This window comes from Protopterus annectens, chromosome 8.part0 (genome assembly GCF_019279795.1).
Source record: "Protopterus annectens isolate FY-2018-M chromosome 8.part0, PAN1.0, whole genome shotgun sequence".
NCBI classification, from domain to species: Eukaryota; Metazoa; Chordata; order Ceratodontiformes; family Protopteridae; genus Protopterus; species Protopterus annectens.
In genome coordinates, this window is record NC_056741.1 from 1,847,611,555 (window position 1) to 1,847,634,935 (window position 23,381).

The window sequence follows — 23,381 nt, forward strand, 5'->3', positions numbered from 1 at the left end:
AGTCTATTTTCACACATAGTGCTTTTTTATGTTTCAATGAGCATTATTTCCAATATATACATGTATCGTTTTTAGAGTCTAGTGTTTCCAAGAATATGTGGTTTTCTATATACATATGTTGTATTTATGCATTTCCTTTTATGAAGCTGTTTTTATATGTTGTTTTTTTATTTTTATATTTTTATAAATACGTATTATATATTTTTTATAAACATGTATTCCTTTACAGATATGTATTTCTTTAAATGTATAATTGATTTATTGTTTGATAGATAATTGAACTTGATTTAATGATGGGTATATATAGCTGTCTTACAGACAAACTATTAATGGTTTGATAAAGCTACATAGCAAAAGTGCTTACCTTTTCTTGTTTTAAATAAAGTTTCCGTGTCTTATATTAAGTTCCGAATGTGGATTATTGAAGGATATTTGAAGGATATTTGAAAAGTATCCCATGAGGTCTGAATAGACTCTTTGTTTCAAGTGTTTCATGCACTGGAATTGCAATATAACTTTTGTTATCAGGTCTGAATAGACGGTGCTTTTATAAGCAACTTTGGTTTGGAGTAACTGTCCGCTTGGTTGGATCCTGAATGGGAATTTTTACAGTTGCATGTGTATAAATTCAACTTATTTTATTGAATATCACATTGGCAAATGATGGATCTGCACTCATAACCACACCACTCACTCACTTACTGATAATATTTGTTACTGAAAAAGAAAAAAAAATGTTCAAAAGTAAAAAAAAGTCACATAAAAATGACAATTATAGTAGCCATAAAATTAGATTCATGCACATAAACATGAACCATGTCTACACCCTGTAGTCTGTGCAAGCACTGTAAATAAATCCATAACATCGAGTCATCATTCATAATGTACCTTCTGGAAAATTCACATTCTTTAACTGTTTGAAAAAATGCATTTTCTCAAATACACTGTAACTTAAAAGGATCCTGATACTTGTACTTCTTTGTTTAGTAATCTAGCTGTAAACATTGCCAAAGGATCTATTTCGCGGACTGTCAATGAAATAATTGGTCTGAAAAATGCGTTTGATATACACATGTAGTTTTGGAATTCCACAAAAATGGTAAAAAACAAAAATGCATATATTTTCATTGTAATGTGATTAGTAGGTTCAGATTCAAGAAGCTGATTGTCTAGATGTTCATGTGCTCCAATGGCATCATACAATGGATAGAATTTGCTACTTTTCTGTGCAGTGCTAATTTTCAAGGAGGTCCTGTGCTAAGAGCCACAGATCAAATCAGTGATGTATTAGGCTTTGGCAGTTTAAGCTAAGGATTTCATTATTAAATATACATAATGGAAGCAGCAGCACTGAGCTGTTCTATAGCTGTAGCATTGCTATAATAGAGTACCTTAGTTAGACGTCCTGTTATAAGTTCCTTCTCCCCAAAGCAGCCAGCAGCTAATCTCACTTTTGTTTCCTTGCAACCCTTCCTGATGTCATTTTATTGCAGTAGCCAGCAGTTAACCCTTCCGAGTGAGTTGCAGCAGTCAGCAGCTAATCCTTCCTTACGTCGTTTCCGAGTGACTCAGGAGCGGGAATACAGCCAAAACACAGAGCCTTCTAAATAAAGCCAGGACTAATACATCCACAAACAAAACAGGAGCGATAACAGCCAGGCAAGCCTTCTCGCAGTTCCTGCCACAAGCATTTGAAACCAGAGCCGGAAGTATGTGCGTGAGCTCAATTCCGACAGGCTGGTAGCCCTGACGGAGCTGACATCATTGCACACGTGATGACGTCAGCTAGAAAGTGTAAAAAATAAAAAACAAAACATGAAAAAAAAATTTAAATTGAAAATGAAGAGGTGCCACTCGGGAATCATAGCACCCCATTATTTGAACCCCAAAACTCGGAAAAAACAGAGTAATTTGGGACAGTTGGGAGGTATGCTCAGGTTATATGAAGAGGTTTTTTCATGAAGTCTAGCTGCAAGAGGAGTAAATGTATGGAGCTGGAGTAGATTGTAGAGTTGAGATCCTAAAAGTAAGTTACATTTTTATTTTATGGGTAGCCATTTGGGTTGTTCTAGCATGATAAAGTGATGCTCACAGAGAGGTGAGTTTGTAATGAATCGGTGGTTGTTGTTAGAGATAGTCTGGAGTGTAGCAATATTTTTCTTGGAGCAAGAAGCAAAAACTGGGAGCCCATATTCAAGCTGAGAAAGGAAAATTCCTTCATCAATGGCTTCTCTGGCTGGTTGGGGTAGAAAAGTGGAAATCTTTTTTTGGGCCAGAAGATGAGAGATCTTATTTTGTCTCTCACTTTGTCTATGTGCAAATAGAAGTTTAATGAATGATCAAGCCATAGTCCAAAGTATAAGAAGGGGGAGGTTTTCTCAATGGAATGGTTGTGTAGGAAAAAGATAGCTATAGAATTAGGTGCTTGGTGAATTTTCTGTGAAGCTCCCAAAAAGTATAGTTTTGGTCTTAGTGGGGTATAGAAGTAGTTTATGGTTTATGAGCTATTGGTAGAGCTCATGTAGGTCTCACTAGAGCTGGCATTGAATGTTGGTGTAAGAATGACCTGATCTGTAAATTTCATCAGCACAGAGGATACGTGGGAGATGAGAGAGGTCACAATGACGTTTGTTAATAAATATAGAGAAGAGAAGCGGGGGCAAGAATTGATCCTTTTGGCATATTTTGGTAATCGGTAAAGATTCTGATTGGGAAGATTCTGTTTTAACTCTGAATGTATGTCAGTGAGGAAGTTTTCAAACATCTAGCATAAAGCATCTAGGCTGATATCAATTTCATTTAGTTTGTTTTTGATAAAATAGCAGTCAATGAGGTCAAATGCCTTTGTTAGGTCTATAAATAGGGCACCTGTAATGAGGCCACTATCAGAGTTTAGCAGGATGTGATCAGTTAGGGACCAAATGCTATCATAACACGACATGGCATTCAGGCCCAATAAAGCTAAACATTAGTTGTAGACATGCATGCTTCATCTTTTTTTGGCCTCATCAATAGAGCACAAGCGGATTGTTTGGTTATACTTTTGAAACACAGAGCTTACTATCAAGCATAATGTCCACAAATACTTAAGGTGCCTGCAAAATATCTCAAATAACATCCAAACTAAAAGGTAGAAAGGGCACACCGACAAACTTTTCAGTAAAAACTGATTTAGGTGTTTATTGTGGTTAATATTACAAAGACATGCATCTGGAGTGTTTCTCCCCAAGCCTCCGCTGAAAATTGGTTCATTCCAAGTCAGACCTCCAGGTAAACAAATGATAAGTAAATAAATAAATAAATAAATATGTTTACATCATGTAACAGGTGTAATACATCAGTGTTATGGGATTATGAAAGATATAATCCTATTTTTTAACCAGGTAGGCCCACTGGATACCCATTCCCTTTTCAGGGGCAATACAGGAGCAATGTCTGGGTAACAGACTAAGGTCACACAGTAAGCAAACTAGGGCTGAGTTAATCAAACCCTGAATCACAGAAACCACAGCTTTCAACCTTAACAAATGCTTCAACTGCTGGACAATTTTCAGTAGAGTTTATTGTAGAGAAAGCAGGGAGCTGATTCTGTTATACACAGGATATATTAGATCCCACATTAAATATGATGGTGTTGTCTAAATATAACAAAGAGTGCATTTAAAAACTGGAGGGAGTCCAGAGAGCTTTCACAAGGCAAATATCTAGTTCTTGTGGAATGGCATATAAAGATTGATCAAAGACTTTAAAACTTTACTCTGTGGCATATAAACAAATAAGAGGCGAGGTGTACTACACTCTCTGACCCAAAGAAAATAGCTAATAGTTTGGCTAAGAAATGTAGTCCACATTTTACTCCACCCATAGTTATAGCTATTGCACAGATTCCACAAGCCCAGACACCCATTTTAATTACTACAGAACACGTTTTCTCAGCCCTCTCAAAAACTAAGCATACTTCATTCATGGGTCCTGATAACATACCAGGTTGCCTGCTTACTGGTTCCAAATATGGCCTTTCTGAACACTTACTTAACCTCTTTAAACTAAGCCAGTGTTTATTCCTGAAGCCTGGAAAACAGTCATTGCAATGCAATTACACCAAAGTGTCCCAACCATGCACCCTGGTAACTACAGATCCATTAGTATCACTCACCTCATGTGTAAAGTTGTGGAGCACATTATCTCGGACTTCATTAATCTGGACATTGAAAATCTCTTAACCATGGACCATCATCAATTTTGCTTCATTAAAGGAAGGGCCTGCCTCTCTAATGTCATTAATTTCATTGTCTACCCCATGATACAAGTGAACTCTTCTCCCTCTAGCTGCTTCACTCTGTGGTAAGCATACTGAGCATGTAGTACGTCTGACAATTCCTGCTCTAAAAGTTAACATAATCACATCACCATAGGGACTTCTACAGCTGAATTTCAATCCAGCTGCAAAAGTATAATAGAAGCAAAAACTTCAGTTAAAATATATTGTACTGAGCACTTAGTATGTCTGACAATTCCTGCTGTAAAAGTTAACATAATCTCACTACTAAGGGAACTTCTACAGCTGACTTTCACTCCAGTTGCAAAATTACAAAAAAAGCAATACCTTCAGTTAAAACCTATGTAAGGCAGTTTCCAAGAATCAGATTAAATGTAATGACATATCTTGCTTTCCCTCACTTCTGCATCAGTGTGTTCTGTACTGTAATGTTGAGTCTGCTTGTGGGATACCCTCACCCCACCCACATCCACACCCACAGGCTTTATACTGCTGAAGGTGAAGCTAAATTAACACTTTAACATATTTAACTCTAGCAGTGTAAAATTTCCCTGGAAAAGCAATAAAAGTAAATGTAGTGGCTCATGTCAAGTAGTTAGAGTTTAACGACCTTATCTTTGTATCCATAATCATTCTACTTCATTGATTTTGGTACAAAACCATCTGTGGGGGCAGAATAACTGCATTCCACTGAAGTACCTGATTGGCTTTCCACTTATCTCAGTTGTTCTCCAGCTAGTATAGCCTCATTACAAGCAAATGTCACTGCAATACTGCCTGCTACTGTTAACTTAAGTGTATGTTAAGAGTAATCTAACAGCTTGTGTTACTGTCTTTAAAATTATCAGGCCTTGTCTTACCTCCTGTCTCACTGCAGTTTTACAGATTGGTGGAGTTAAGTATCAGGAGAACACAGGCCAACCCACTATGCTCAGGCTTCAGTCTGCTACCCTACCATGCCCTCAATTCCCACACTACATATAAACTTATATTTCACTTACTTCACCCCTTCTATTCATCCTCCTATCTTGTGCCTAACTGCACTATCCAATCACATACTGTTCTCATGATATCATCCCCACTCATTTCTGTTCTAAATTCCTTCTCAAATCTCACTCTGTTCCCTACCCATCAAAACCTACTTATTCTCCACACTATTATCACTGTTCACTACCTCACGTCACCACACAACAAGATTTTTACAACACTAACTATGCTGCTTCCCTCCTCTATAACCTTATTCATCCTCCTCCTCTTCCTTGAATTCCTAACATTCTCACCAGTAGTAATAATAATAAATAAGTACACCTCAACTATTACTTCATCATCGCCTATCAACCATCTTCCCACTAGCTACTCAAAAATATCTTCAAGTTTATTTCCAATAACTCAATTCCACTGCTGTAACCCCAAAATACTAAAAAATGTCTGTCCCAATGTCAAGGTAAGATTTCTACCCATCTTTGCTTAAAAATGCCATAAGAAAACAAACCATCTTTCTCTACCATACATTAGTGTGGTGATATCCACCCTAACCCAGGTCCCAACCAAATCCCAAACCAAAAAATACAACCCAAATGTTTAAAAAGTTACTCTAAACCTTAGAAGCATATTCAACAAAATCACAGATTCTCATGCCTGGATAATTCAAAACAACCCAGAAATCCTAGCCACAACAGAGACATGGCTAAAAGATGCTGAAATACCACCTCCACCAGTTATAATATTATTAGGCTCAACAGAACACATACAAAGTAGGTGAAATAGCTATGATCCTCTCAAATATTGCTCACAGTAACTCCCTATATAGGCACAGTCCCAAATTTTGGAAAAGCAGAAATCCTAATCTCATCCCTAAAACTTAATAGAGGCAAGAACATATGCATTGCTCTGTTTTATATATATCTATATATATATATATATATATATATATATATATATATATATATATATATATATATATATATATATAGCTATATATATATAAATATATATATATATGTATGTATATGGGTCTACTTCACATAACCGAATGCTCAAATGTTTGAAATTTATATGGCCGAGACCATATGATCGAACATTTGAATGTTCAAAAATGTGAAGTAGACCCATGAAAATAAAAAAACACACATTAAACTGTGTATAGCAGGGGGCTTCACCCCCCTGCACCCCCCATACCCCTCCTAATTAAATATACCAACTCCGAGAGCGTACTACAGCGAGAACAAGGGAAATCTCCTAGTCTGTGCTGTATGCAATTTCTCGTTCAGAATGTCAGTATTTCAAAACTTCGAACATATGGTCTGCGATCATATGGGTTTCGAAGTTTTGAATTTTGGCATTCTGAAGGGGACCCATATATATATATATATATATATATATATATATATATATATCTATATATATATATATACACACACACACACACATATATATGTATATATATATATATATATATATATATAATATATATATACACACACACATATCTATATATATATATATATATATATATATATATACATATATATATATATATATATATATATATATATATATATATATATATATATATATATCCCCAGGACAGAACATTCCAGTACTTGAAAACATACTGTCCTGAATGGCTGATACAATCACAAATGTAATTATCTTCCTGAGTGATGTAAACTTTGACTGGCAGTCTTTATCCACAAATTACCAATCAACAGCATTAATCTGTTTGGATTCCTTCAACTTATTAATACACCAACAAGATACGGCAAAAACTACCAACAATCTATCCTGGACTAGATTCTGGTTACCAGCCCATCTAATTTTACCTCCTCAAGTACTCTCCCTGGTACACTGAGTGACCACCTGCCAGTTTACACCCATATGAGTATTACACAATTAACAAAGGAACATAAGCTCAAAACTAAACTGTTTATGGACGAAAGCGCTCAACTTACTTCAATAAAATATTTTGGTTCTGGCTGAACACAAGTCCTCCTTTTCATTTTTTTACATTTATAAGCTCAAAACTACTTGTATTCTCTCCAAATTTGACTTAAAGTGTACAAAAAGAATTAAAAGCAGCCATATACCCATGGCTTACCACGCAATGTAAACTACTTATAAAAGACAGAGACAAAAGCTTGGATTAATTGGCAAAATAATAAAAATGACAACAACTGGCAACTATTCAGACGGCTACAAAACAAACTGAAAATTTAATTTAATAGAGAAAAAAAGTCTTATTATACTCACCTTACAAGATAGCATTAAAAACAACTATAAAAAATTCTGGTCCTCCATATCTTCTTTCATCAACCCAGAAACAAAAAAGGATCCCAGCCTATACCCAGACATTTCCCTTCTTCAAACCACTACCTATTTCAATACATGTCTCATAGAATGTATAGCCAACTTAGCCTCAAACTCACCTAACACACCTATTTCCACAAAGCTAACTTCCCCTACCTTAGACCCTAGCAGATTTCCTTCATAAAACACACCTGAATAAAACCTCTCGGATACAAACAGAGTCAACTCTATCCAATTTACCTTTCAACCAAGTTATGTAACTCTCATAAAAAAGCTTTTACATAAACTAAAACCTTGTTCCTCCTCAGCCAACAACCTTCCCCAGGAATACCTAAAGTTAGCTACAGCTGCAATAGCATACTCAATCAACATTCTTATTAACAAACCAATAACAGAATCCTGTGACCATAACTAATAGAAAATTTCACATATTATCTCCTTACATAAAGGAGGCAATTCCACTGACATTACAAATTATCGTCCCATAGCCATCCTATTCCCCCTCTCTAAAATCACTGAAAGCTGTATACATCAACAATTTCTCCACTATTTCTTACAAAAATAAATGAATCACCAATATGCAACATGGATTTTGGCCAGACCACAGCACCTCCACTGCATTACTATAATTTACAGATATGGTCAATAAAGCTCACAACTCTAATAAACTTGTATCTGCAGTATTTCTTGATCTATCAAAAGCCTTTCACGTGGTCTCTCACGCTAAACTTCTCAATCAACTTTCTACCCTGGGTCAATCACCTCTATTGATTCAATGGTTCTCTAACTAAAGTGCCAACAGGCAACAAGCTATAATATGTCAGGGATCCAGCTCTGTATACCTTTCTACTTCCACAGGAGTCCCACCGGGATCCATCTTTGTCCCTCTACTATTCAATATTTTTATCAATAATCTACAGTCATCTTCTGTGAAGGCACCTTGATTCAATATGCACCCCCCATACCCCTCCTAATTAAATATACCAACTCTGAGAGCGCACTACAGCGAGAAAAAGGGAAATCTCCCAGTCTGCGCTGTATGTGATTTCTCGTTCAGAATGTCGGTATTTCAAAACTTCGAATATATGGTCTGCGATCATATGGGTTTCGAAGTTTTGAATTTCGGCATTCTGAAGGGGACCCACATATATATATATATATATATATATATATATATATATATATATATATATATATATATATATATATATATATATATATATATATATCCCCAGGACAGAACATTCCAGTACTTGAAAACATACTGTCCTGAATGGCTGATACAATCACAAATGTAATTATCTTCCTGAGTGATGTAAACTTTGACTGGCAGTCTTTATCCACAAACTAGAAATCAACAGCATTATTCTGTTTGGATTCCTTCAACTTATTAATACACCAACAAGATACGGCAAAAACTACCAACAGTCTATCCTGGACTAGATTCTGGTTACCAGCCCATCTAATTTTACCTCCTTAAGTACTCTCCCTGGTACACTGAGTGACCACCTGCCAGTTTACACCCATAGGAGTATTACACAACTAACAAAGGAACATAAGCTCAAAACTGTTTAAGGACGGAAGCGCTCAACTTACTTCAATAAAATATTTTGGTTCTGGATTTTGGCCAGACCACAGCACCTCCACTGCATTACTATAATTTACAGATATGGTCAATAAAGCTCACATCTCTAATAAACTTGTATCTGCAGTATTTCTTGATCTATCAAAAGCCTTTCACGTGGTCTCTCACGCTAAACTTCTCAATCAACTTTCTACCCTGGGTCAATCACCTCTATTGATTCAATGGTTCTCTAACTAACATTCCAACAGGCAACAAGCTATAAAATGTCATGGATCCAGCTCTGTATACCTTTCTTTGGCCCTCTACTATTCAATATTTTTATCAATAATCTACAGTCATCTTCTTGTGAAGGTACCTTGATTCAATATGCAGTTGTTTATTGTCAACTGCTCCTCAAACACCTAAACTCACCTCTAAGAAATCACTCAACAAGCTGTCATCAAAATTGAAACCTGACTTACAAGAGCACAACTCTAATTCAAACCCCCAAAAAACAAAGTCCTCCTCCTCTTTACCCCAAAAGCTCACATGCCTAGCAAAGTACCTTTCAAAATCCTTTTGGAAAATGGCACTGAAATTGAACTAGTTTACTAAACCAAACTATTACGAGTCATAATAGATGGTAATCTTAAATATGACCTCCACATCAAAAGGAATATCAAGAACAAACATCAAAAACTAGGCATGCTACATAGAAAGAAATATTTTCTGAGCATACCCACAAAAGTGACTCCAGCCAAAACCTACCTTCTACCTTCCCTACTCTAAGGAGCACCAATTCTAGCCAATTTACAATCCTCCATAAAAAAACTTGAAACTTTTGCTATAACAAAATTGCCAAGTTTGCTACTAATTCATCTTCCTTTACCCATTACTGTAAAGCTCTGCATACTCTCAGCTGTCTGGAACTTCCCCTCTGCCTCTCCTATATTCAACTTACTACAATACATAAAATTATACACAAACCATTAGCTTGTCCATCACTTACCCCTTTAATCAACATATAGTTCCCTAAAAGAACTCTCATGACAGAAAACAAACAACTTCTCACCATAAATACATGAAATAAATCTACTGGACAAAGCCTATACTTCTACTCAGCAAAAAAAAAAAAAACAGAACTCCTTATCTCTAACCATCAGAACTATTTCTAACCTACCCACATTTAAATATTCCATAAAAGAATACTTTACAAAATTATGGACCTGCTCCTGAGCCAGCCCTGGCTGAACTTACTAATTATACGTCACTAAGTCCCTTTAAGCTAAGTAACACCTCACAACTCTCTGCACCCTCCTACTCCACTCCTTTCCTTTGTTTTTTTCTGCTACCTTACCTTATCCACTTCATCTCTGCAGACCTTTTCAACTATCTCTTTGTCTTTCCTCCCAACTCATCTAAGCTACAGGAAGACACCCTCCCCTGTACTCTTCTTATAATCTCCTTTTCTCTCCATCCTTCTTCCATCTATAACCATAATATGACCATCATCTCTCATAGTAAGATGTCAGTCATTTTCCCTTGTCTATGTCTAAATCATGTAATCTCTAATATTTGTTTTAAATATCTTATTAGAATCGTCTTAGGTCCCATTTATCGTATACTAATCTATGTAGCAAATAACAGGGCTAATGAGGTTTTCCTCATGTTATTCTTTTTTCATTGCACTCTACTATGAAACATATATTCTACATTTTTCTCATTACATCATTTCATTTTTCACTCCTGTGTTTTGTAGTGTAACATGATACTTTGTGATATAAAATATCTAAGTGATTTTTGAAAGATTGTGATCGTAGAGCTTTTCTCCCTGGGCCTCCTCTGAAAATGAGCACTTTCTGGCCCAGTCAGACTTTCCCAGTAAATGAATATCAAATAAATAAATAAAAAAATATATATATATATATATATATATATATATATATATATATATATATATATATATACATATATATATATATATATATATATATTTTTTTTTTTTTTTTTTAAAGTAACAGAAACAGTAGACAGTGGTTATGCAGTGCATACAGCATATATCTAGACCTGGCCAAGACCTTTGGCGCTATTGCCCATACAGACACTGTTGAAAGACTTGTAAATCTGAATATAAATCCTTGCTGACCAGTTGTTTGACAGAACCTATATGGTTAGAGTTTCAGATGCCACCTCTGAAAGCAAATAAGTTATCAGTGGTGTACCACAGGGCTCAGTTTTTGGGGCCTCTCCAGTATGGCATACATTTCTCAAACCTTCAGGCCAGCACTTCTGACCTATGGTTAACTAAGTTTGTAGACAACTGTAAATTGGGTGTTGTTATTCACTGTTCAACTAACTCAAAATTGTTCCAACATGGGTTAGACCATATTAACATCTGGTGTAAGGTCAATGGCCTCAAATTAAATGTACAAAAATGTATATCACAGTTCATTTTGGTAAACAAAACAGTTTCACTTACTGTATAGGAGATGCATCCCTCCAATGAGACACTGTTGAAAGGGATCTGGATACTTTTGTTGACAATTTCTTATCATTTGACTGTCATGTCCCTACAGTAGTTTGGAAAGCTTTTTATTTGGCTCATCTAATTAACAAAGGCATCTCCACTTGATAGAAAGAAGTCTTAATTCCTCTTCACTTGCATCTTATCAGACACAATATTGGATAGGATGCACCTTTTGGCATGTATTTGTCTAATCACACAACTTGCAAGACCTCAGAGATTTCTAAACATAAAGATCAGAGACCTCAAAAATCTTAGCTATCAGAAGAGACTGGCAGCTCTTTCTCTGTACTCAATCTCTCACAGACTCCTTTGTGGAGCCTTCTAAAATTTTAGACAGTTCAAAGGCAGCCATTCATTTTAAAGTTTGAAGCATTTCTGATATTTTTTTTAAATCTAAACTGTATTGTGCAGTATAATTAAACAGTCTATAGCTGTTAAAGATATTACTTCTACAGACACATCATTTCCTTGTCTAAACAAGATGAAATCTCATATTTCTCAAATTAATAATGTTCACTTTATGATATGAAAGCTAGTTATCACCACAATGTTTATTGTATTAAAGTGTTATTTATTTTTCCAAAACAACTTCCAAGTCCTTGGCATCAATAGCCAGTCTGGAAGTTTTGGGTTGTAACATTATAGAATGCTACTAGAGCTGACTTCTTCAGTCGTTAAATCCTTCTGGGTAAAACAGCTATATCTAAATGCATAAAAAAGCCACATAATGCAAAATCTACATCATTTGTTAGAGAAACCAATGAATGTGAGCAGTGTGTTTTGTGGATGTGTAAGGAATAGGGTGATATCTAGATAAAATCCATATGGACATGTGGAGAGCATGCAAACTGCAGTTAAAAAGCATCAAGAAGCTTGAACTCTAGATACTGAAACTGCCAGGTAGAAACAATACCTTTTGCACCATTATCCATCCCGTCTACCAAAATGAACCAGTCATTGAGGATTTAGAGAAAACATGTGGGTGAGAGTGAATGCAATTACAGAATTCAGGAAGGATATATGAAAGGATGATTCCCACCCTAATATTCAACATTGCACCAGAAAGCTAACTTTACTGAGGAAATAACTGGAAGACATCAGTTACTTCCAAAGGACTAAGTGACCCAAGTAACTGTATAACAAAGTAAACCAGCACTGCAGTAAAGGGGAATCAAGTGACCAGTGTATTGAAGTAATAGGATTAGTGAAACTAGCAGGCATGAAAATGATATATTTAGTAACAACACACTGGAATCTTTTAATAAGACTGGCACAAAGCTATAAAAATGCTCTCAGCTATAGTCCCTAGTTGCACTTAAGTGCTCCCCTTGAATGAGCACAGAGAATATGCTAACTCATACAGAAGTTTGTCAAGTAGATGTGTATAAACCAGTTTATTAGTGTGCCTTCTGTGTACATCATCCATAATGAACAATATTAATTAGAAGAAGGCCCACCTGGGAATAGTGGCTGGCTCCTGCCAGCTCTGATGTCACAGTACTAGTGCATAAAGCAAATGTCTGAAGCTGCTGAATTCCCAAGCTTTTAGTACACAAATCCTGTGATGTGTTGAAGACAGCGTTTTTTTAGTGACCATGGCATCTGAGCAAAAACGACTTAAGCTGAGAGACAGAGATGTTCAGCCAAGCAGAAGGATAAAATCCTGTTCTGATGAGCACAGACATTTATTTACTTTCATCTTAAACAGCAACTACACTGCCCCATGCCTCGTTCCCATTGGAGAAATGATATCCTGCAGCGTCCCAAAGAATGACATGATAAATATGCATTTATGAGTTCTAAACGATTCAAAGTCAATATGATTTCTATTTTTAAGTATGCAGCTTCAAATGAAATGTGAATCATTTCAGAACAGAAATAAGCAGGCCTACCTATATGGCTCTGAAAATCAGTAAACTAACCTCCAGATAAGCTACAGGCCTTAGCAAAGATCTATAAATGTAAACCGTTATTGGTGTTTTATTAATCAGTTTTAAATTATTATTACAAAACATTCTGGAAAATGGCATGGGTGCTACATGAAATCATTTTTCATTCTTTGGTTTGCAAGGAACAAGAAATACACATACCTAAGTGACGGCCACATTAAATAAAGCAGCAGCTGTTCTGTGAAACTATTATATAGAAACTGCTACCATTAAGGAACAAACCCACAATCAAGGAGACTGATTTATACTGATTATAGAGATTAAATATTTTCATGAGATGGAACTCCATGAATCTGACTTTAAGTCAAGTTTCCTGCCATGTATGTAATTTAATTCCTTACTTTTGCATGTCATTAAATATGAATACTCTAAATGCAAAGCATCTGAAAAACTGTGACTTATCTGACCTAAACACTGACAGATTAGAGTAAGTCCAGAAACAGTACATAAGATGCAAGCCACACTAGAAGCATTAAGAGGAGGAATTGATTAAGCTTGAAACAAGACAGAGTCTAAAGAAGGCATGAAGACAATGCCATGTTGTTCCACCTTAAGAACTCCAGTAACACGCTGTGGTGCATACCCTGCAGAGGAACAATGCCTCTGAAGGTGAAATATAGACCTGAAATTCTTACTCATCATATAAAACAGTCATTGCAAGGCCAAATTGGACTTGTTGCCAAATATATTATACTTTTCTCAATTATGTCTCACATTACTCTGAGTACTGCACTGCAAAGAAAGAATATGATAAAGATGTTCAAACATTTCAGGATAGTTAAAAAGGTAAACTATTTTTTTTTTACAAAACAGTTTTTCAAGAACAAGGAAACACATTCCCCTGGATTTACTAAACGTCTGTGCATGTAAGTGCCCGTTTAGGAGCAGGACGGCAGCGCGCCATGCATAGTAATGAAGGCGCGGTGGCCGAGCTCCTAGGCTTACATGGAGCGTGTATGAGTGCAGGGGGCATGTCTGAGAGCAGAGCTCTCAGAATAAACACACCCCTGCAATGTCGAACAGCAGAAGCTGTTAAGAAATGAGTGAGATCACTCACAGGTGTCCTCATATCCCCACCAACAGACCCCCACATGTACAACAGCAACAGGACATATAAATTAAAAGAAGAAACCCATCTATATCTTTTAAAACACCGTACCGTAGGTGCGCGGGTGTGCCCATTGCTTAGCTATGGTTAATGTAGCTGAAATAGCAAAAGGAGGATAAAAAGCAGGATATGTGCAAATGAAGCAGTACTGCAATATTGTAGTGGGCAGAGCATTCCCCTCACGAGCAGTCAATCCCGGTTCGAGTCCCACTGCAGCACATTCCATTTCCATGTCAAATCACTGTTATGATCAATATATTTAATTGTATAACCTAATAAATAGCATATATGTGTGAACCAGATTAGTAAGCAGTGTAATGAATGATAACCCCATACACTTGCCGCATCCACCACCTCCCCAAGAACCAGTAGACTATTACTGTCAAAAACAGAGGATAAATAAGCACGAGTAAGCAGGTGCAAGTCTGCACGACGGGAAGCAGTGCTTACACAGAGTAAGAAATAGTGAGGCCAACCATGAGTAAGCAGATGTCACCGGAAGTTAGCAGTGCTTACCGTCGCACAAACCCACTGACAACTGCGTAAAAGTGCTTCAACCACTCCGTATCCAACTGGCCTCATTCTGGCCAGCAACAAACTAAACTGCCCCTGCAAGGCTCGAACCCATGAGCCTGCACACTATAGGCAATGTGATTTACTACTAAGCCACCGCAGACATACATAACCCTGATGTTTCCACAAACATAGCATGAAGCAATACCATTCAACATTACAGGATATGTAGCTAAATATGTAGCTGTATGTGTGTGTGTGTGTGTATATATTTCTATAACTAAATAGATATATACTTCTCCCTCTCTGTATTACATATGTATACATATATAGACATACATATATATAAATATCCACATATAGATATATACATATGCAGACATCCATGCATCTATATGTCGTTAGATATATATTCAGCAATATATATATATATATATATATATATATATATATATATATATATATGTATACATGGATCTAGCATGTATGCTTGAATGCATAAGTCATTGAAATGCAAATAACCGAATACTAAACAACAAAAGCACACTATAACGAAAATACATTCTACCGACTCACTAATCACTGATAATAACACAACGGCAGGTACCTTCAGCAAAATTCAAGTGCATCCCATACTGTCATCATAAAACAGACATACCTATGTATAAAGTTCAACACTCATGCTGATAAAGAAGTAACACACACAGAATTCAGTTGACAAAGCTTTACTTATGCGTTTTAACCAGATAACAAAGTGTAAGAACAGTCCCGTTCATATTTGCAAAAGCTTTGCAATTGCATTCACATAGTCAAGAGGAGTGTACTCTTCTCTATCCATGAACAAAGTCTGGAATTGCTCTTGCCGACGAATCAAAGTTTTTTTCTTTGGAGTAGGTGGGCATGCAGCAGACATCCTACAACGTAATTCATCCACCCTGTTCTGTTCATGGCTAATAACTTGCAAAATGCTGTACACATCAACAGATGCTTCCTGCTAAACAATGAAGCCTCCTGTGCCATGCTTCAACAGCATTCTGGGTCCTTGGCAGGTTTAACTCATTTAACACACTGATGTTCCAGAATTGCACAAAAAATAGTGGAGGGAATCTTAAAGAAGTAGCAGACCTAGCTTTAAGGCATCTAGGCTTTCTTATCAAATACCGCTCCTCAAAATACTTTAGGAGCGGCTTGCCTACCACAAGAAATTGCTCTTTTAACAGAAGAAATGTGTCCATGACTTTATCCTCTGATAGGAAAGCTAAGGCTGCTAACTGGTTGACACATTGTTGGAAGTGAATGTCTGAATTATATAGTGAAGCCAGTCCCAAACCCCGAATTTTCTGCCAAATGTTTCTTCCAAAATGGAAGAAACAACCTTTGCACACCACTCCACTAATATTGCGGTTTACGCTTTGAATGGCTGCAGGCTCAAAGTCACACAAGACAAATGGGATCTCTACATGTAGTTTGCGGTCATTAAAGAACTCAAAAATGCATCTCCACATTAAATTGTATGCACGTAATGACTTCTTATTCATTAAGCAATACATTAGGGGTACACTCCTGCTATAAGCACCGTACTTGACAATACTATGAATGGTGTATAATTGCCGACATTTTGCACCTCTTTTGAAGCAAGTGCCATCCATTAAACATATCTTTGTAACTGTCATGTCATGCAAATTTGCATCTGTTGTCAGCACTAGCACCTTGATATGATTGGTCATATCTTCACAGGACTGTTTTAAGAATACACCATTTTTCAGTGGGAATCGGGTTACATCAAAACGGAAAAAATCTATTTCAGTACAATTTACAGCACGTCTTCCCATAGAACGAACACGCTTAACAGTTTGAAGCATGGATCGTCTGTTAGGCAAATAGGGTGCAAATTCCAGGGAAGTGGAGGCTACAGCATCATCCACAATGACACATGGTGTATCTCTAGAAAGGGATGCCCTTTGCTTCAATTCTGTTATAATACAGTATTTTTCCACTTCTTGTGGTTCACCTGAGTGACAATGCTCAATGGACGTCACAAGCTCTTCAACATCGGTTACAGCGATAGTAATGGCTCTACCTTTACATTTACCAGTAATCTTATACTTGCAATTCCAGTATTTATGCATTTTAGCCTTTCTCTCTAACTGGTAGACATATCTGTCTAATACCAGTATTTCTCCACCACGTTGAGATTTTTCAGTTTTGTAACCTTGTCCCAGGACACCGGGCGCTAACCTACACATATCAACCATGTCTCTTTGAATGGTAGTATTAGTTAACTTGCAATGGTTTCACATTTGTAAACTTAATGGCTAAGAATTACTAGATTACCACTTAATTGTGCTCTGCTGTTTTCGGTGATTAGTGAGTCGGTGGAATGTATTTTTGTTGTAGTGTGTTTCCGTTGGTTAGTGTTCGGTTATTTGCATTTCAGTGATTTACGCATTCAAGCATAAGTACTAGATAGATATATATATATATATATATATATATATATATATATATATATATATATATATATATATATATATACAGATGTGTGTATATACACAGATATATATCTGCAATATGAGATAGCACATAAGAATGACATATATATGACCACAGGCACTGCCAATGGGGGTGAGGGGTCTCGATCAACATACATGTTACATGTACCAATACCCGCCCCCCCCCAGCAAAACAGGTGAAACATACAAACAAACACACAAAGTAAACAACCTACTGCTTCCCAAACCACAGGCAGGATACTACCAGTGGGAGAAACATTGTGGACCCGCTAAGTCTAATCTAGAAACAAAGACAGGAACCACCCTTGCAGGACAACCCACAAATTATAGCATATTCAGGTTCCAATCACTACACAGATTCATCAAGGCAGGGTGCGTATGTAGCCGGACTACAAGGTTGGGGAAGCCTGATGATCCATGGGTCGAAACAACGTACATGATGGGTCCTGAGAAGTGGAGAGTGGGCAGTGTGTAGTGGTGTGGTTAGATCCGACCTGCACCCAGAGAAAGGATGAGTGCTGCAGAGGAAGAGTGGGGGGGACTATGGGTATGAAATTATGGGTCAAGGCATGCAGGTGCTGGATGCATCGGTTCTAATCTGACTGCCTCGTGGATGTAAGCAATAGTGTGAATTGGGCAGAGTAGTCGGCTAACAAGCAGCCATTCCCGGTATGAGTCCCACTGCAGCACAGTCTATTTTAGATGGCAAAGGACGTCATAACCAATTTTGTTGTTGCAAAACCCACTAAATAACACCAAATAATACATGGTTGCACCTCCCTACTGTAGGCATGTAATCCGTTCTAATTGGCATCACAACTTATTATTTTTGTCCTCACCCCCACCCAGGGGTGTGAGTGTCCAAATCTTCCTCCAAATTCAGTGTATATGCACAGCTATTGCTGTAGAAGAAATGGCCAACTGTGGACCTTCCCTTCAGCCTTCCTGCACATCCCTGGCTATTTCCCCTACTGTCTTTCCCTCTTTGTGCCCCTTTTTCATCACTTACCTATCAACCCCTTTTTCTTTTCTTTTAAAGTTTAAAGTTACAATTAGGTGACACACTCTTACCCAACTATATTGGCAGAATCTGGAATTCCCTACCCACATCTATTACCTCAGCTGTCTCAATGGACACATTTAAAAAAATACTTGAAGCAACACCTCAAGCACACCTGGATCTGCACATACTCACCACCTGGCTAAACTCTCCCCCCTCCCACCTTACAGTCTATACCCCTACATCAACTACTGAAAATAACACCTCTTTTTCCTGCCTTGCATACATATCCAAACATCCTTTAAAACTTCCCTATTGCTCCCCTACCAATTATTCCCACAACCTAATATACAGTTACACTGTCTCCCCCTCTATCTACCTACTTACCTACTCCTTCTCTATTTTCTTCTACTCTACCAGACAGGTATGGAATAACTAAATCTTAACCTGAATACTGCAGTGTATCCTGTACAGAACTGTTAAACTGGAATCTAACTTCACCTTAAACTGACCTTTGTTAACCATCATACCTGACATGTAAACTTGAACTAAGCATGAATAATATGTTACATAGCTATGTTAAGTCTGTTACTCTCTATGAATGTGAACACCTCTGTATTACTTGTAATGATTAGCTGATTTTTACTGTGGAGCTTTTCTCCCCAGGCCTCTGCTGAATATGGACAAGCATCCAGTCGGATTTTCCCGGTCAACAAATGTAAAATAAATAAATAAAGTAGTGTGGGGCTAAGTGGGAGTAAGCACTTTTAAGCAGCAGTAGGCAGGCTTAAGCCTATTTGTGCGGTGGTAAACAATGCCTACACTGGTTAAGCAATGTAGAAGCTAACTCAGTGTAAGAAGCTGTAACCAGAGGTTAGCATTGCTTACCCTCATGCAAACCAGCGCAAACCCACTTACAATTGCTAAAAGGTGCCTTAGTCACTCTGTAGCCAACAGCTCTCGTCCTGCCCAGCAACAAAATAATCTGCACTCCCAAGTTGCAACCACCAGACCCTGCACACTATAGTCAAAGTGAGTTACCACTAAGCCATAGCAAGAACACATACAGCTGCTATCACAAACATATCATCCAGCACAGTCATTCAACAGTATAGGAAATGTATGTAATCATGTAGATTAATACGAGCAACCATTTGTACATTGCTCAAATACAGTATTTCAAGCAGTCTGTGAGTATCATTAAAAACAGTGCCTCTCCAATCATACTGTGAGAACAGTAGTCTTGCATAATACTTAAGAGAATAATAAAAAAGGGTGCATGTTGAGGGGGCGCATGGGCATGCTTCATGCACAGAATGTAAAACCTGGGACTTCGGTTCAGCGGAAACAGGAGATGAGGCTGACCAGGTGTGTGAGCAAACCGCTGCTTCTCAAATCCCTGGCAGGATGCTACCAGTGGGAGAAACAGTGTAGACCAGCTAAGTCTAATCTTGATACAAAAACAGGTCAGTCCCTGGCAGGATGAATCAAAAATTGTGAGTCACTTCGATGTTTACACCTGTCTCGGAAGACGAAAAAGGCAAGACTCGTACAAACGTGGACTAAACAGATAAAGAGCCTGAAGAAGCTTGGGTTGAGACAGTATACTGGATGAGTACTGAGACGTGCAGAGAGGGCAATGTGTGGAGGTGTGGTATGGCTGGGCTAGCAACCGGAGAATGGATGGTTGCTGTGTACGTGTAGCTCGGGGGGCAGGGAAAGGAACCATAGGTATGACATTATGGAAGAAGTATGCAAATGAAGCAGCACAGCAATAGTGTAGTGGGAAAAGCATCCACCTAATGAGCAGGCATTCCTGGTTCAAGTCCCACTGTAGTACAGTCTATTTTACATGGCAAAGCATGTTATAACCAATAGTTTTGTTGCAAAACCCACTAAATAACATATCTATATATATATATATATATATATATATATATATATATATATATATATATATATATATATATACTGGAGTACTGCAAGAAATGGACATGTGAATGTATCAGTGTCAGACTGAATAAGGCACTAGTAAGCAGGTTTAAGCACAGATAAGCAATAGTAAACATATGTAAGCACTAGTAAGCGGGCTTAAGCCCATTTGCAGAGTGGTAAGCAATGCCTACACTGGTTAAGCAAATATGAAGCTAACACCCTGTAAGCAGATGTAACGGCAGGTTAGCTGTGCTTACCTCTGTGCAAACCCGCTAACAACTGACTAAACGTGCCTTAACCACTTTGTATCCAACGGCCCTTGTTCTGTCCAGCAACAAAATAAATGGCCTCTGCTAGGCTTGAACACAGAATCCCACACACCATAGGCAAAGTGATTTACCACTAAGCCATGTCAGATACACATAACCCTGATGTATTCAAAACATATCAACCAGCCTAGTCATTCAACAGTACAGAGAATGTATTCCGACATGTAAATGTATTTGTGTGAATAAATATAGTAATATCTAAACAGATACAACATATCAATAGATGTAGATATCTATATCTATATATATATATATATATATATATATATATATATATATATATATATATATATATCCATAGAAATATATATATAGCCACACATCTGTAGATAGCAATGGTAGATTGACAAATACAAATATGTCCACATGAACCATTAATGGGGTTGAGACATCACAAACAATATACGTCATGTACAAATAGGCATAACCCCCCTCCCTCCACAGCCAAATATGTCTGCCCTACAATACACTAAACTGTTACAGATCACATAAGCAGGACCTGACATGACGTGCACAACATGTAAACAGTACTACAACCCACCTGTATGATGTCAGGCTGGTGTTGGTAACATATCATGCAGTACAGTGTGGCTCCCATAGGAAATGTAAAATATGGAAGCTATCAACATCCCCAGGATACATATACACAGACACATATATGCAGCTACAGATATACATATATATATATATATATATATATATATATATATATATATATATAGATATATATAGATAGATAGATAGATATATCTATATAGATATATGTATATATATATATATATATATATATATATATATATATATATATATATATATATATATATATATATATATATATATATATGTATATATATATATATATATGTATATATATATATATATATATATATATATATGTACAGTAAGATACATATGTAGAAGGTGCACACAATATAGAACAGTCACTATGCCTACAGTTAGCACCTTAACAACTGGACACTGTATGGGCCACCCATACAAATGACAATCATAGCCTGCAACATATGCCCACAGAGAGATCATAGGATAAAACACCACACACAGGTTTGCAGATATGGATAACCTTTATTTGTGTACTAGTACAGCTTTATATGCCATGCATTATAGCTGTTCAGACACTGACATCCATATAAACAGAGTAATGCAACTGTGAAACAGTTATACTAATACAGTAATCTGGAAAGGTTCACAACTGTTGCTGTCCAGGCCAAGCCCTTCAAATTGTACAATAGTAAAGACAGACTGGGCCACAGGATACCAAACTATCAACCATAAGTAATGCATGTGTATAGTTCAGCAGCCTCTATCTACACTCTGTACAAAATCACTAGGTGGTAAAGACATCAGTTGACCAAATGGGATGTAACTGTTATATAACAAGGCATAACTAACACCATCACAAGCACACTGACAAACAGAACAGTCTGTATGGCAGGAGGCAGTAGGCCTGCATTAACCCAATTTATGTAAGTAATGTAAATATAGGTGAAGTGTATGGTACGGTACATCCAGATACCTTAAGGCAGCTCACCGCTGATACCCCCACATTTTGTAACAGCCTAGGTTATTTATGGTGCATCCCCCCCAGACTCAATAATACAGGGCCATATACCACTGTTGCATACACTGGCCTCTGGAGTGCATAAGGGCACACATGTATTGTGTAGGTGAAGCCCACACCTATATGGCCTCAGTCCCACCGTATATGTGGGGGATACAACAGCAGTGGACTGATGGTAGCAATGGCAGTGTGATATATTCACAGCCCACTACAGAACATCCCCTGACAGCATGTCATATGTGCAAAGCTTGATATGTAGATGGAGGACAGAGACTGAAACACAGGCCCATATGTGGAAAACTGTTGCCATACACTAAGCAAGTTGTTGATGTTACAGGATAGTCTGCAACATACAACATACATGCTGGAGGGACAGATTCATTTCCCAGAGGCTCCCCTCACTCTGGAATAGAATCCCAATTCATGATAGACATAGTCCCTCGCTGACCCTCTTCAAGCGAAATTTGGACGCGTGGATGGGAAATCGCAAATTCACCCCTGGGATCTCTCCTGTGTCCCTGCTAGACAGAGGCACAGTAAACTAATCTTAAAAGGGTACCTTCTGTGACCTACTTTACAGAGGCACAGTAGGCTAATCTAATAGGGAGGCGGAAGCCAAATACACTCTGGCTAGGCTTATAAATGCCCTAGGGCAGATAGCCTAGTATCTAACTATGAACCTATGAACCTATACCCTTAGTCAGGGAATTGAGGTTAGAAACATAAATGGATGTAGCCCTGTACTGATAGCACTCAACACACACACTACCAGTGAAATA